Genomic DNA, 13,751 nt, shown 5'->3' with positions numbered 1-13,751 from the left:
AATCTATCCAACTCAGCCTTAAAAATATTCAATGACCCTGCCTCCACCGCTCTCTGGGGAAGGGAGTTCCACAGACTCACAACCCTCTAAAAGAAAAAAATTCTCCTAATTTCCGTCTTAAATGGGACACCCCTTATTTTTAAACTGTGTCCCCAAGTTCTAGTCCCTCCCGTAAGGGGAAACATCCTCTCAGCATCTCCCCTTTCAAGACCCCTCAGGATCTTATATGTTTCAATAAGATCACTTTTCATTCTTCTAAACTCCAATGTATACAGTCCCAACTTGTCCAACCTTTCCCCATAAGATAACCCCCTCATCCCAGGAATCAGTCGAGTGGACCTTCTGTGAACTGCCTCCAAAGCAATTATGTCCTTTCTTAAATGAGGAGACCAAAACTGCACACAGTATTCTAGATGTGGTCTCAACAATCCCCTGTATAACTGTAGCAAAACATCTCTACTTTTATATTCCATTCCCCTTGCAATAAATGACAACATTCCATTTGCTTTCCTAATCACTTGCTGTACCTGCATACTAACCTTTTGTGTAGTAGCCTTTGATGTGGCACGTTGTCAAATGCCTTCTGAAAATCTAAGTACACCACATCCACAGGATCCCCTTTATCCACGTTGCTTGTTACTTCCTCAAAGAACTCTAATAAATCAGTCAAAAATGATTACCCTTTCACAAAGCCATGTTGACTCTGCCTGATTGCATTGAGATTTCCTAAATGCCCTGCTATAACCTCCTTAATAATAGATTCTAGCATTTTCCCTATGACATGTTAAGTTAACTGGTCTGTAGTTTCCTGCTTTCTGTCTCCCTCCTTACTTGAATAGAGGAGTTACATTCGGTATTTTCCAGTCTGATGGGACCCTTCCAGAATCTAGGGAATTTTGGAAAATTAATACCAATGCATCTACTATTTCTGCAGCCACTTCTTTTAAGACCCTAGGATGAATTCGATCAGTACCTGGGGATTTGTCAGCTTTTAGTTCTAATAATTTCATCAGACCCCTTTCTCTGGTGATTGTAAATGTTTTAAGTTCCTCCCTCCCTTTCACCTCTTGATTCACAATTATTTCTGGCATGTTATTTGCATCCTCTACAGTGAAGACAGATGCAAAATATCTGTTCAATTCATCCGTCATTTCCTTGTTCTCCATAATTAATTCCCCAGGCTCACACTCTAGAGGAACAACACTCACTTTACTTACTCTTTTCCTTTTTAATGGTACTAGGACCATTGCTTTTTTGATCTATATTAATGACTTGGACTTGGGTGTACAGGGCACAATTTCAAAATTTGCAGATGACACAAAATTTGGAAATGTAGTGAACAGTGAGGAGGATAGTAATAGACTTCAAGAGGACATAGACAGGCTGGTGGAATGGGCAGACATGTGGCAGATGAAATTTAACGCAGAGAAGTGCGAAGTGATACATTTTGGCAGGAAGAATGAGGAGATGCAATATAAACTAAATGGTATAATTTTAAAGGAGGTACAGGAACAAAGAGATCTAGGGATATATGTGCACAAATCTTTGAAGGTGGCAGGACAGGTTGAGAAAGCAGTTAAAAAAGCATATGGGATCTTGGCTTTATAAATAGAGGCATAGAGTACAAAAGCAAGGACGTTATGTTGAATCTTTATAAAACACTGGTTCGGCCACAACTGGAGTATTGTATCCAATTCTGGGCACTGCACTTCAGGAAGGATGTGAAGGCCTTACAGAGGGTGCAGAAAAGATTTACTAGAATGGTTCCAGGGATCGGGGACTTCATTTATGTGGATAGATTGGAGAAGCTGAGGTTGTTTTCCTCAGAGCAGAGAAGGTTAAGAGGAAATTTGATAGAAGTGTTCAAAATCATGAAGGGTTTAGATAAAGTAAATAAAGGGAAACTGTTCCCAATGGCAGAAGGGTCAGGAAACAGAGGACACAGATTTAAGGTGATTGGCAAAAGAACCAAAGGCGACATGAGGAAAAACTTTTTACACAGCGAGTAGTTATGATCTGGAATGCGCTGCCTGAAAACGTGGCGGAAGCAAATTCAATTGTGGCTTTTAGAAAGGAATTGGATAAATACCTGAAGGGAAAAAATTTGAAGGGCTACAGGGAAAGAGGAGCGGAATGGGACTAACTGGATTGCTCTTACAAAGAGCCGGCACAGGCTCGATGGGCCAAATGGCCACCTTCTGTGCTGTAACCATTCTGTGATTCTATTTTCAGATAAAACTTAGGAATGGATAAGAAATTCAGGCAAGCTGCATTATAGGAAGTAGCACATCCTTGTTAACAGAGTGATATTGGAGTAGAGGAAACCACTGAGTGTCCAGGATTGGTGTTGGGAAAGCTAATGTTTCTAATTTACATTCACGATCTGGATTCAATACATACTGGTTAAGTTGAAAGATTATACAAATTGGGTAAAAGGAGGCAAATCTGAAGAGGCAGCCAGGGATTCTCAAAATTAATATGTAAGTGGGCAGACAGATAAAATTTAACATAAGTAATTATAAAATCTTGCAATAAAAAGTAAAATCTTGCAATAAAAAGTAAAAGTAAAAAGTAAAATGGACAACATGAATTTTCCATGAAATAGCTCAAGGTGAAGTTGAAAGAGCAGTACAGGTGTTAACCTGCCCAACCACTATGAAGTCGCAATCTATGAAGCAAACAGAATATTGAACTATATAATCAAATCAACAAGAGTAAAAGTCAGAGGAAATGATGTCGTTTCCAACCCCCTTCTGAAGGGTATGGTAGCCTAGTGGTTATGTTACTGCACTAGCAATCCAGAGGTTGTGACTTCAAGTCCCGGAGTTAGCAAGTTGGGAAACTGAATTCAGTAAATCTGGTAATTTGTGAGCTGGCACCAGATATAATAGCAATGAAAACCCCAACTGGTTCACTAATGTTCTTCAGGGAAGGAAATTTGCCACTCTTAGCTGGTCTGGCCTACATGTAACTCCAGTCCCACACTACATGGTTGATTCTTAATGCCCTCAAGGCAACTAGGGATGGGTAATAAATGTGGCCTTACCAGTATCATCCACATCCTGAGAACACATCAGAAAAAAAAAACTCCCTCCTAACCAACCTCATGAACTCCACTTTACACAAACTCCAACTCTGCTGCCTATATCCGATTCTGTACCATGTCCTGTTCACCCAATCTTTTCTTTCCTCCGCTGACTTCTTAACACCCAGCAAAGATTTCAAAATCATCATCCTCATTTATTAATCCCTCCATGCCCTCACTCTACCCTACCTCTGCAATCTCCATCAGCACTATATCTCAACTAGCAACCTCTACTCTTTTGTGTCTGGACTTCTGTGAATACCCCTCCACCCCCCACTCCTGATCACCTTGCCCTCTAAACTTCCTCTCTTAACACCTTCACCTTGTCATCTTTCTCCCTGCCCCCAAAAACCTTTCCCATTGACCGTTCTTACGTCCTGAACTTCTCCTCTTCCTTTCTCGTTCCTGCTTGGTGGCCTTTTGTTGTTTACTGTCTGTAAAGTGCACTAAGACATCTCCCTGCAGATAAGGAACATTACAGAAATGTAATTTGTTGAGACAGAGTTTACATGAGGAGGTATTTACTGTAATAGCTCACCTACTGAGTGCAGCGGGCACGGAGTGAGCAACGTGAGAGTTTGGTAAGTGCGGGAGTTCGGTGAAGTGGGGGAAGGAGGTGTTGCTTTGCCTTGCTTTTCCTAACTTTTTCCGCAGAGCGGTGGCGGACCTGAGCAGCAGCAGACCGAGAACGAAGATAAAAGCAGCGGCAGACCTGCAACAAGAGAAAACTGCAGTGTGATGTCACAGGTGCGACTGGTAAATGATTGGTAGTGACTGTGGGCTAAGTTTTAAGTCAACATATAACTAAATTTTAAAAACTAAACTTAATTTAATTAATCTAATAAATTAAATGAGGTAAATAATTTGATTAACACTAAATTATTTAATTAAATAAATACAATAATGGGAGAACAGGAGATGTGTTGCTGCTGCAATATGTGGGAGCTTGTGGACATTTTTGTCCAGGGCGACTACATTTGCAGTAAGTGTCTGCAGCTCGAGGAACTTTAGCTCCTGAGTTGAGGGGCTGGAGTCCGAGCTAAAGGCATTGCGAGACATCAGGGAGGGAGAAAGCTACCTGGACCTTTTGCTCCGGGCGGCAGCCACACCCCTTAGATTAAATACTTTAGAATTGACACAAGGTCAGGGACAGGAGGGTGTGACTGCGAGTGAGGCAAGTACGGGGATCCAGGAGGTAGTATTGCAGGAGCCTCAGTCCCTGCACTTGTCCAATAGATTTGAGGTTCTTGCAACCCTTGCGGACTAGTGCGGGGACTGCGGGGAGGATGAGCAAATTGACCACAGCACCGTGATACAGGAAGCTGTTCAAGTGGGGGGGGGGGGGGAGTAAAAAGGAAGGTGGTTGTAGTAGGTGACAGTATAGTTAGGGGGATAGACACTGTTCTCTGCAGCCAGGAGCATGAGTCCTGAAGGCTACATTGCCTACCTGGTGCCAGGGTTAAGGACATCTCCTCCGGGCTGGAGAAGAACTTGGAGTGGGAGGGGGAGAATCCAGTTGTCGTGGTCCACGTAGGTACCAACGACATAGGTAGGACTAAGAAAAAGGTTCTGCTGAGAGAGTTTGAGCAGCGAGGGACTAAATTAAAAAGCATAGAAAATAGGAGTAGGAGTAGGCCATTCGGCCCTTTGAGCCTGCTCCGCCATTCAATATGATCATGGCTGATCCTCTATCTCAATACCATATTCCCGCTCTGTCCCCATACCCCTTGATGCCTTTTGTGTCTAGAGCAGAACCACAAAGGTAATAATCTCTGGATTATTACCTGAGCCACGAGCAAATTGGCACAGGGTAAATAAGATCAGAGAGATGAATGCATGGCTCAAAGATTGGTGTGGGAGAAGTGGGTTTCAATTCATGGGGCACTGGCACCAGTACTGGGGAAAGAGGGAGCTGTTCCATTGGGGCGGACTACACCTGAACCGTGCTGGGACCACAGTTCCAGCAAATCGAATAACTAGGGAGGTAGATAGGGCTTTAAACTAAATAAGGGGGCGGGGGAGGGTCCCGGTGGAGAGAAATCTAGAATGTTAAAGAGAAAAGACAAAGAAGCAGTGCAGGAAAGTGATTGGGGTAAGGATAACCAGATTGTGCCAGGAAGGGACAGAGCGTACAAACAAAAGAGTGCACTAACAAATAGGGTCCAGTTAAGAAAAAATAGTAATAAGATAAATAGGGCCATAGTACAAAAAAATGTTAAGATGTCTAAAAATGTTAAAAAGACAAATCTAAAGGCACTGTATGTGAATGCACGAAGCATTTGTAATAAGGTACACGAATTAATAGCACAAATAAATGTAAACGGATACGATATAATTGCGATTACGGTGACATGGCTGCAGGGTGACCAAGGCTGGGAGCTGAATATCCAAAGGTATTCGATATTTAGGAAGGACAGGCAAAAAGGAAAAGGAGGTGGGGTGGCGTTGTTAGTAAAGGATGAAGTCAGAGCAATAGTGAGAAAGGATATTGGTTCAGAAAATCAAGATGTAGAATCAGTCTGGGTGGAGTTAAGAAGGGGCAGAAAACACTGGTGGGATTTGTCTATAGGCCTTCAAATAGTAGTGGTAATGTAGGGGATGGCATCAAACAGGAAATTAGAATTGCATGTAACAAGGGTACTACAGTAATCATGGGTGACTTTAATCTGCATATAGACTGGCCAAACCAAATTAGCAATAACACTGTGGAAGATGAATTCCTGGAGTGTGTAAGAGATGGTTTTTTAGACCAGTACATTGAGGAGCCAACCAGGGAACAAGCTATCCTAGATTGGGTATTGTGCAATGAGAAGGGGTTAATTAATAATCTTGTTGTGCGGGGTCCTTTACGGAAGAGTGACCATAACATGATAGAATTCTTCATTAAGATGGAAAGTGGAGCAGTCCAATCCAAAACAAGGATCCTAAATCTAACAAAGAAAACTACGAAGGTATGAGGAGTTAGTTGGCCATGATAGATTGGGAAGCTTCATTAAAAGGCATGACGGTGGATAGGCAATGGCTAACATTTAAGGAACGAATGCATGAATTGCAACAATTATATATTCCTTTCTGGCGTAAAAACACAAAAGGAAATGCGTCCCAACCATGACTAACAAAAGAAATTAAGGATAGTATTAGATCCAAAGAGGAGTCATATAAAGTTGCTAGAAAAAGTAACAAGGATTGGGAGCAGTTTCGAATTCAGCAAAAAAGGACCAAGAGCGGAAAAAGAGAGTATGAGAGTAAACTTGCAAGGAACATAAAAGTGGACTGTAAAAGCTTCTATAAGTATGTAAAACGAAAAAGATTAGTGAAGACAAATGTAGGTCCCTTACAGTCAGAAATGGGAGAATTTATAATGGGGAACAAGGAAATGGCAGAGCAATTAAACAAATACTTTGGTTCTGTCTTCATGGAAGAGGACACAAATAACTTCCCAGAAATGTTACGGAACCAAGGGACTATTGAGAAGGAGGAATTAAAAGAAATTAGTATTAGTAAAAAAAAGTGCTGGAGAAATTAATGGGACTGAAAGCCGATAAATCCCCAGGGCCTGATAATCTGCATCCCAGAGTACTAAAAGAGGTAGCCATGGAAATAGTGGATGCATCAGTTGTCATCTTCCAAAATTGTATAGATTATGGAACAGTTCCTGCAGATTGGAGGGTGGCAAATGTAACCCCACTATTTAAAAAAGGAGGGAGCTACAGACCAGTTAGCCTAACATCAGTAGTAGGGAAAATGCTAGAGTCTATTATAAAGGATGTGATAACGGGACACTTAGAAAATATCAACGGGATTAGACAAAGTCAACATGGATTTATGAAAGGGAAATCATATTTGACAAACCTACTGGAGTTTTTTTGAGGATGTAACTGGTAGAATAGATAAGGGAGAACCAGTGGATGTGATTTATTTGGATTTTCAGAAGGCCTTTGATAAAGTCCCACATAAGAGGTTAGTGTGCAAAATTAAAGCACATGGGATTGGTGGTAATATACTGGCACGGATTGAAGGTTGGTTAACAGACAGGAAACAGAGAGTAGGAATAAATGGGCCTTTTTCGGGTGGCAGACAGTGACTAGTGGGGTACCGCAGGGATCAGTGCTTGGGCCCCAGCTATTCACAATATATTTCAATGACTTGGATGAGGGAACCAAATGTAATATTTCCAAGTTTGCTGACGACTCAAAACTAGGTGGGATTGTGAGTTGTGAGGAGGATGCAAAGAGGCTTCAAGGCGATTTGGACAAGTTGAGTGAGTGGGCAAATACATGGCAGATGCAGTATAATGTGGATAAATGTGAAGTTATCCACTTCGGAAGGAAAATCAGAAAGGCAGAGTATTATTTAAATGGTGATAGATTGGGGAATGTTGATGTACAAAGGGACCTGGGTGTGGCAAGCAGTTAGGAATGTTGGCCTTCATTGCAAGAGGATTTGAGTACAGGAGCAAGGATGTCTTACTGCAGTTATACAGGGCCTTGTGTATTGTGTGCAGTTTTGGTCTCTTTACCTAAGAAAGGATATACTTACCATAGAGGAAGTGCAGCGAAGGTTCACCAGACTGATGCCTGGGATGGCAGGACTGTCATATGAGGAGAGATTGGGTCGACTCGGCCTGTATTCACTCAAGTTTAGAAGAATGAGAGGGGATCTGATTGAAACATATAAAATTCTGACAGGGCTAGACAGATTGGATGCAGGGAGGATATTTCCCCTGGTGGGGGGTCCAGAACGAGGGGTCACAGTCGCAGGATACGGAGTAGGATATTTAGGACTGAGATGAGGAGAAATTTCTACTCAGAGGGTGGTGAACCTGTGGAATTCTCTACCACAGAAGGCTGTGTAGGCCAAGTCATTGAATATATTTAAGAAGGAGCTGGATAGATTTCTAGACACAAAAGACATCAAGGGGTATGGGGAGAGAGCGGGAATATGGTATTGAGATAGAGGATCAGCCATGATCATACTGAATGGTGGAGCAGGCTCGAAGGGCCGAATGGCCTACTCCTGCTCCTGTTTTCAATGTTTCTCTGTTTCTACTCACCCTCCTTGCCCTGGAAGATGGAATGTGCCGTTGGGAGCCAGAAAGAGGAGTAATTTCCTTTCTCATAGCAAATAGAAATCCTCTCTAGAGCATTTTGGGGTAGATCTCCTCCCAGACAAAAACTTCTCCTCATTGGAGAGGAAGAGTTGCTATTCTACAAGAATCTAGCAAAAATATTAGTAAGGCTAGGAAATGGGCTGCAATACATACAGGGCTAGAATATACTTGTATCCTACTGTTGAAACAGCTCTGTCTCACTTAGAATAGTTACACCATCACTGTCTTATTCTCAATAAATACAGAACAATGGGCTTACATTGCAATACGTAGATTCATGGTCCTCCACAAGTCAATCATAAAGAAATTCAGCCATTCAACAGTAAGATCTAAATTTTGGATGTTTTTGTTGTTTTTTTAAAAGATAGTCAAAAAACAGCTGGCTTGAATATGTTGTAGCACACAGCAAACCAACTATTATTCAATTTATAGTGTGTAGAATCATAGAATAATAAGCACAGAAGGAGGCCTTTCGGCCCATTATGCCTCTGCTGGCACTTTGAAAGAGCTGTCCTGTTCTTTCCCCATAGCCCTGCAAAATTTTCCCCTTTAAGTAATTATCCAATTCCCTTTTCAAAGTTATTATTGAATCTGCTTCCAACACCATTTCAGGCAGTGCATTCCAGATCATAACAACTTGCTGCGGAAAAATTTTATTCCTCATGTCGCCTCTGGTTCTTTTGCCAATTACCTTAAATCTGTGTCCTCTGGTTACCGACTCTTCTGCCACTGGAAACATTTTCTCCTTATTTACTCTGTCAAAATCGTTCATGATTTTGAACACCTTTATCAAATCTCCCCTTAACCTTCTCTGCTCTAAGGAGAACAACCCCAGCTTCTCCAATCACTCCACGTTACTGAATTATTTCATCCCTGATACCATTCGAGTAAATCTCCTCTACTCCCTCTCCAAGGCCTTGACATCCTTCCTAAAGTGTGGTGCTCAAAATTGGCCACCAAATGCCAGCTGGGGCCTAACCAGTTTTATAAATGTTTAGCATAACTTCCTTGCTTTTGTACTCTATGCCTCTATTTATAAAGCCACAGATCCCGTATGCCTTTTTAACTGCCTTCTCAACTTGTCCTGCGACCTTCAAAGACTTGTGTACATACGCCCCCAGGTCTCTGTTCCTGCACCCCCTTTAAAATTGTACTATTTAGCTTATATTGCCTCTCCTCATTCTTCCTACAAAAATGAATCACTTCACACTTCTCTGTGTTAAATTTCTTCTGCCACGTGTCTGCCCATTTCACCAGTCTGTCTATGTCCTCTTGAAGTCTGTCACTATCCTCCTCATTGTTTACTACATTTTCGAGTTTCATGTCATCTACAAACTTTGAAATTATGCCCTCTATACCCAAGTCCCGGTCTTTAATATATTTCAAATAGAGCAATAGTCCCAACTCTGACTCCTGGGGGACACTACTGCACACTTCCTTCCAGTCTGAAAAACTGTTCATCACTACTTTCTGCTTTCTGTCTCTTAGCCAATTTCATATCCATGCAGCCATTGGCTCTTTAATCCCACGGGCTTCAATTTTGCTAACAAGTCTATTATGTGTTACTTTATCAAACGCCTTTTGAAAGTCTATATACACAACAGCAACTGCACTACCCTCATCAGCCCTCTCCATTACTTCATCAAAGAACTCGATCAAGTTAGTCAAGCACGATTTGCCTTTAACAAATCTCTGCTGCCTTCCATTTATTAAGCCACATTTTTTCCAAGTGCCAATTAATTTTGTCCCTAATTAATATCGCTAAAAGTTTCCCCACCATCGACATTAGGCTGACTGGCCTTTACTTGCCGGATTTATCCCTCTCCCCTTTTTTGAACAGGGGTGTAACATTTGCAACCCTCCAGTCCTTCGGCACCATCCCCATATCTAAGGAGGAGTGGAATATTGTGGCCAGAGCCTCTGCAGTTTCCATCCTTACTTCCCTCAGCAAACTAGGATGCATCCCATCTGGACCGGGTGACTTTTCTACTTTGAGTATAAACATAATTTAATAGGACAAAGTCAGCATGGCTTTACGAAGGGGAAGTCATGTCTGACAAATTTGCTTGAGTTCTTTGAGGACATAACGTACAGGGTGGATAAAGGGGAACCAGTGGACGTAGTGTATTTGGACTTCCAGAAGGCATTCGACAAGGTGCCACATAAAAGATTATTACTCAAGATAAAGAATCACTGGATTGGGGGTAATATTCTGGCATGGGTGGAGGATTGGTTATCTAACAGGAAGCAGAGAGTTGGGATAAATGGTTCATTCTCGGACAGGCAACCAGTAGCCAGTGGTGTTCCGCAGGGGTTGGTGCTGGGTCCCCAACTCTTTACAATCTATATTAATGATTTGGAGGAGGGAACCGAGTGTAACATATCAAAGTTTGCAGATGATACAAAGATGGGAGGGAAAGTGGAGAGTGAGGAGGACATAAAAAACCTACAGGGGGATATAGACAGGCTGGGTGAGTGGGCAGAGATTTGGCAGATGCAATACAATATTGGAAAATGTGAGGTTATGCACTTTGGCAGGAAAAATCAGAGAGCAAGTTATTATCTTAAAGGCGAGAAACTGGAAAGTACTGCAGTACAAAGGGATCTGGGGGTCCTAGTGCAAGAAAATCAAAAAGTTAGTATGCAGGTGCAGCAGGTGATCAAGAAGGCCAACGGAATGTTGGCTTTTATTGCTAGGGGGATAGAATATAAAAACAGGGAGGTATTGCTGCAGTTATATAAGGTATTGGTGAGACCGCACCTGGAATACTGCATACAGTTTTGGTCTCCATACTTAAGAAAAGACATACTTGCTCTCGAGGCAGTACAAAGAAGGTTCACTCAGTTAATCCCGGGGATGAGGGGGCGGACATATGAGGAGAGGTTGAGTAGATTGGGACTCTACTCATTGGAGTTCAGAAGAATGAGAGGCAATCTTATTGAAACATATAAGATTGTGAAGGGGCTTGATCGGGTGGATGCGGTAAGGATGTTCCCAAGGATGGGTGAAACTAGAACGAGGGGGCATAATCTTAGAATAAGGGGCTGCTCTTTCAAAACTGAGATGAGGAGAAACTTCTTCACTCAGAGGGCAGTGGATCTGTGGAATTTGCTGCTCCAGGAAGCTGTGGAAGCTACATCATTAAATAAATTTAAAACAGAAATCGACAGTTTCCTCGAAGTAAAGGGAATTAGGGGTTACGGGGAGCGGGCAGGAAATTGGACATGAATTTATTAGATTTGAGGTTAGGATCAGATCAGCCATGATCTTATTGAATGGCGGAGCAGGCTCAAGGGGCCGATTGGCCTACTCCTGCTCCTATTTCTTATGTTCTTATGAGTACTGACAATCTTTTAAGTACCTCCTCTATCAATTTTTATCCTATCCAATTTCTCTACTACCTCCTTCTTTACTGTGACATTGGCAGCAGCATCCTCTTCTTTAGTGAAGACAGATGTAAAGTACTCATTTAGTACCCCAGTCATGCCTTCTGCCTCCACAAGAAGATCTCCTTTTGGACCCTAATCAGCCGCACCCTTCCTTTGACTACCCTTTTACTATTTATATGTTTATAAAAGACTTTTGGGTTCCCTTTTATGTTACACTCTATTTGCCTCTCTTATTTCCTTTTTCAATTCTCCCCTGTACTCTCTGTATTCAGATTGGTTCTCTACTGAATTATGAACCTGACATTTATCATAAGCCTCGTTTCTCTGTTTCATTTTAATCTCTATATCTTTTAGTCACCCAGGGAGCTCTAGCTTTGGATGCCCTTCCTTTCCCCCTCGTTGGAATGTGTCTAGTCTGTACCCGAACTCTCTCCGCTTTGAATGTCATACAAATGACAGTGGTACTTTATTACAATACTGTTCTATTTCAAATCATGGCTCATAAAGAATGCTGCAGGCATAAGGGAGTTTTCTCGTGTGAAAGAGTACTGATAATAAACTATCACCAGTGTGACAGCCTATTTTTACTTTACACTACAGGAGCTTAAGTTGCTGTTATCCTGCCTTTTGGATTCAAAATATCCCATCAGATAGCTAAATTTTTGGTTCTGCCTAATTGATTTGATATGCAATTCTAAACTCTCCAATCGGTGACCACATTTCACATACAGCGGTGTTAGGTTGAGTTACTACAGAACATACCAGGACATATCATAGATCACTATGTCACGATGCCATAATATGAACTGTTAAATGATAATTTGTTCAATTAAATTAGTAAATTACCATTTTAAATTTCACTGCAATAATTGACCTGTCCGTAAGTACTTAAATTATTAGCAATCCTCATGGAATAAAATCTAATAACCTGTATTTCAATAGACCATTAATTCAAATAGACAAGCTGCAGAAGGCAAACAATCACCCTTATCACAGTTACTGAGGCACGTGTGAATATTAAATTAGGTTAGAGTAATAAAATGACAAGTCTTTTGAAGAGGACTGACTGGTCATTTGATTTCTACAACTCCTGCACCAAAAAAGCTGCTTTTATATTCCAGGCTGAGTCTGAGGAGAGTGATCTAAGTACACTGCTCTCCTGCGTTTACCTTGGAGTAGTGCAGCATGTCTCCATGTGAATTAGCTCTGCACCGCTCTCTCCTTCTTTAAGACGCTCTTTAAAACCTACCTCTTTGACCAAGCTTTTGGTCACCTGTCCTAATGTCTCCTTCTTTGGCTCAGTGTCAATTTTTGTCTGATTACACTCCTGTGAAGCACCTTGGAACATCTTACTACGTTAAAGGTGCTATATAGATGCAAGTTGTTGTTGCAGAATTTGTTGTTGTTATGGTCTTCCTGACAACAGGCTTGAGATGGAGTCTAACACACAATTTTCAATACAAACAAACCATGATTGATTCAGTTTATATTTGACTAACAATTCTCTTTTCAATTTGAGATTCACTGAAACCATCTCTCTCAAAAGAGAAATAAAGACTTGCATTTATATAGCACCTTTCACAACCTCAGGACGTCCCAAAGCGCTTTACAGCCAATGAAGTACTTCTGAAGTGTAGTCACTGTTGTAATATAGCAAATGAAACAAGGTTGTCCACTGTCACTCATCCTATTCAGTGCCTTCATCAATGATGTGTTGGATGGCATCATAAGCAAAAGATTTGGAATGTCTGTTCTAGCCTTTTCACAGATGATATTGTGTTGTTGATGGACTCACCTGGGAATGTAGTGCACTCTATCCGCCGTCTTCAACAATGGGCTAACCTGTGGGTTGTGATGGTTGCTGACTCCAAGTACAGTTTTATGGCTTTCCACAGCCAAAAAGATGGTCTTGAATGTATGTTTCAATTGTTGATTCATATCAGTACCTGGGGTCCCGGTGAGTGTCAACTTCAACTTGGTAACAGTCCTTTGGGATCTTGCCAAGAAAGGCACTTTGCTCTTCAACATCTTTTTTCAATAGCAGCAAAGTCTTAATGCAGGTTAAGCTTGTGTTACATAAGTCTTGTGTCCAAATAGGTTTCCTTCATGGTTCAGAAGTAGGCATGCAAGAGAAGGGTTTCCTCTGGCCCATGGGCAAGATCCAGA

The sequence above is a fragment of the Heptranchias perlo genome, chromosome 1 (assembly GCF_035084215.1).
Source record: "Heptranchias perlo isolate sHepPer1 chromosome 1, sHepPer1.hap1, whole genome shotgun sequence".
In the NCBI taxonomy this organism is placed as follows: domain Eukaryota; kingdom Metazoa; phylum Chordata; class Chondrichthyes; order Hexanchiformes; family Hexanchidae; genus Heptranchias; species Heptranchias perlo.
This window is presented reverse-complemented; position numbering follows the sequence as displayed.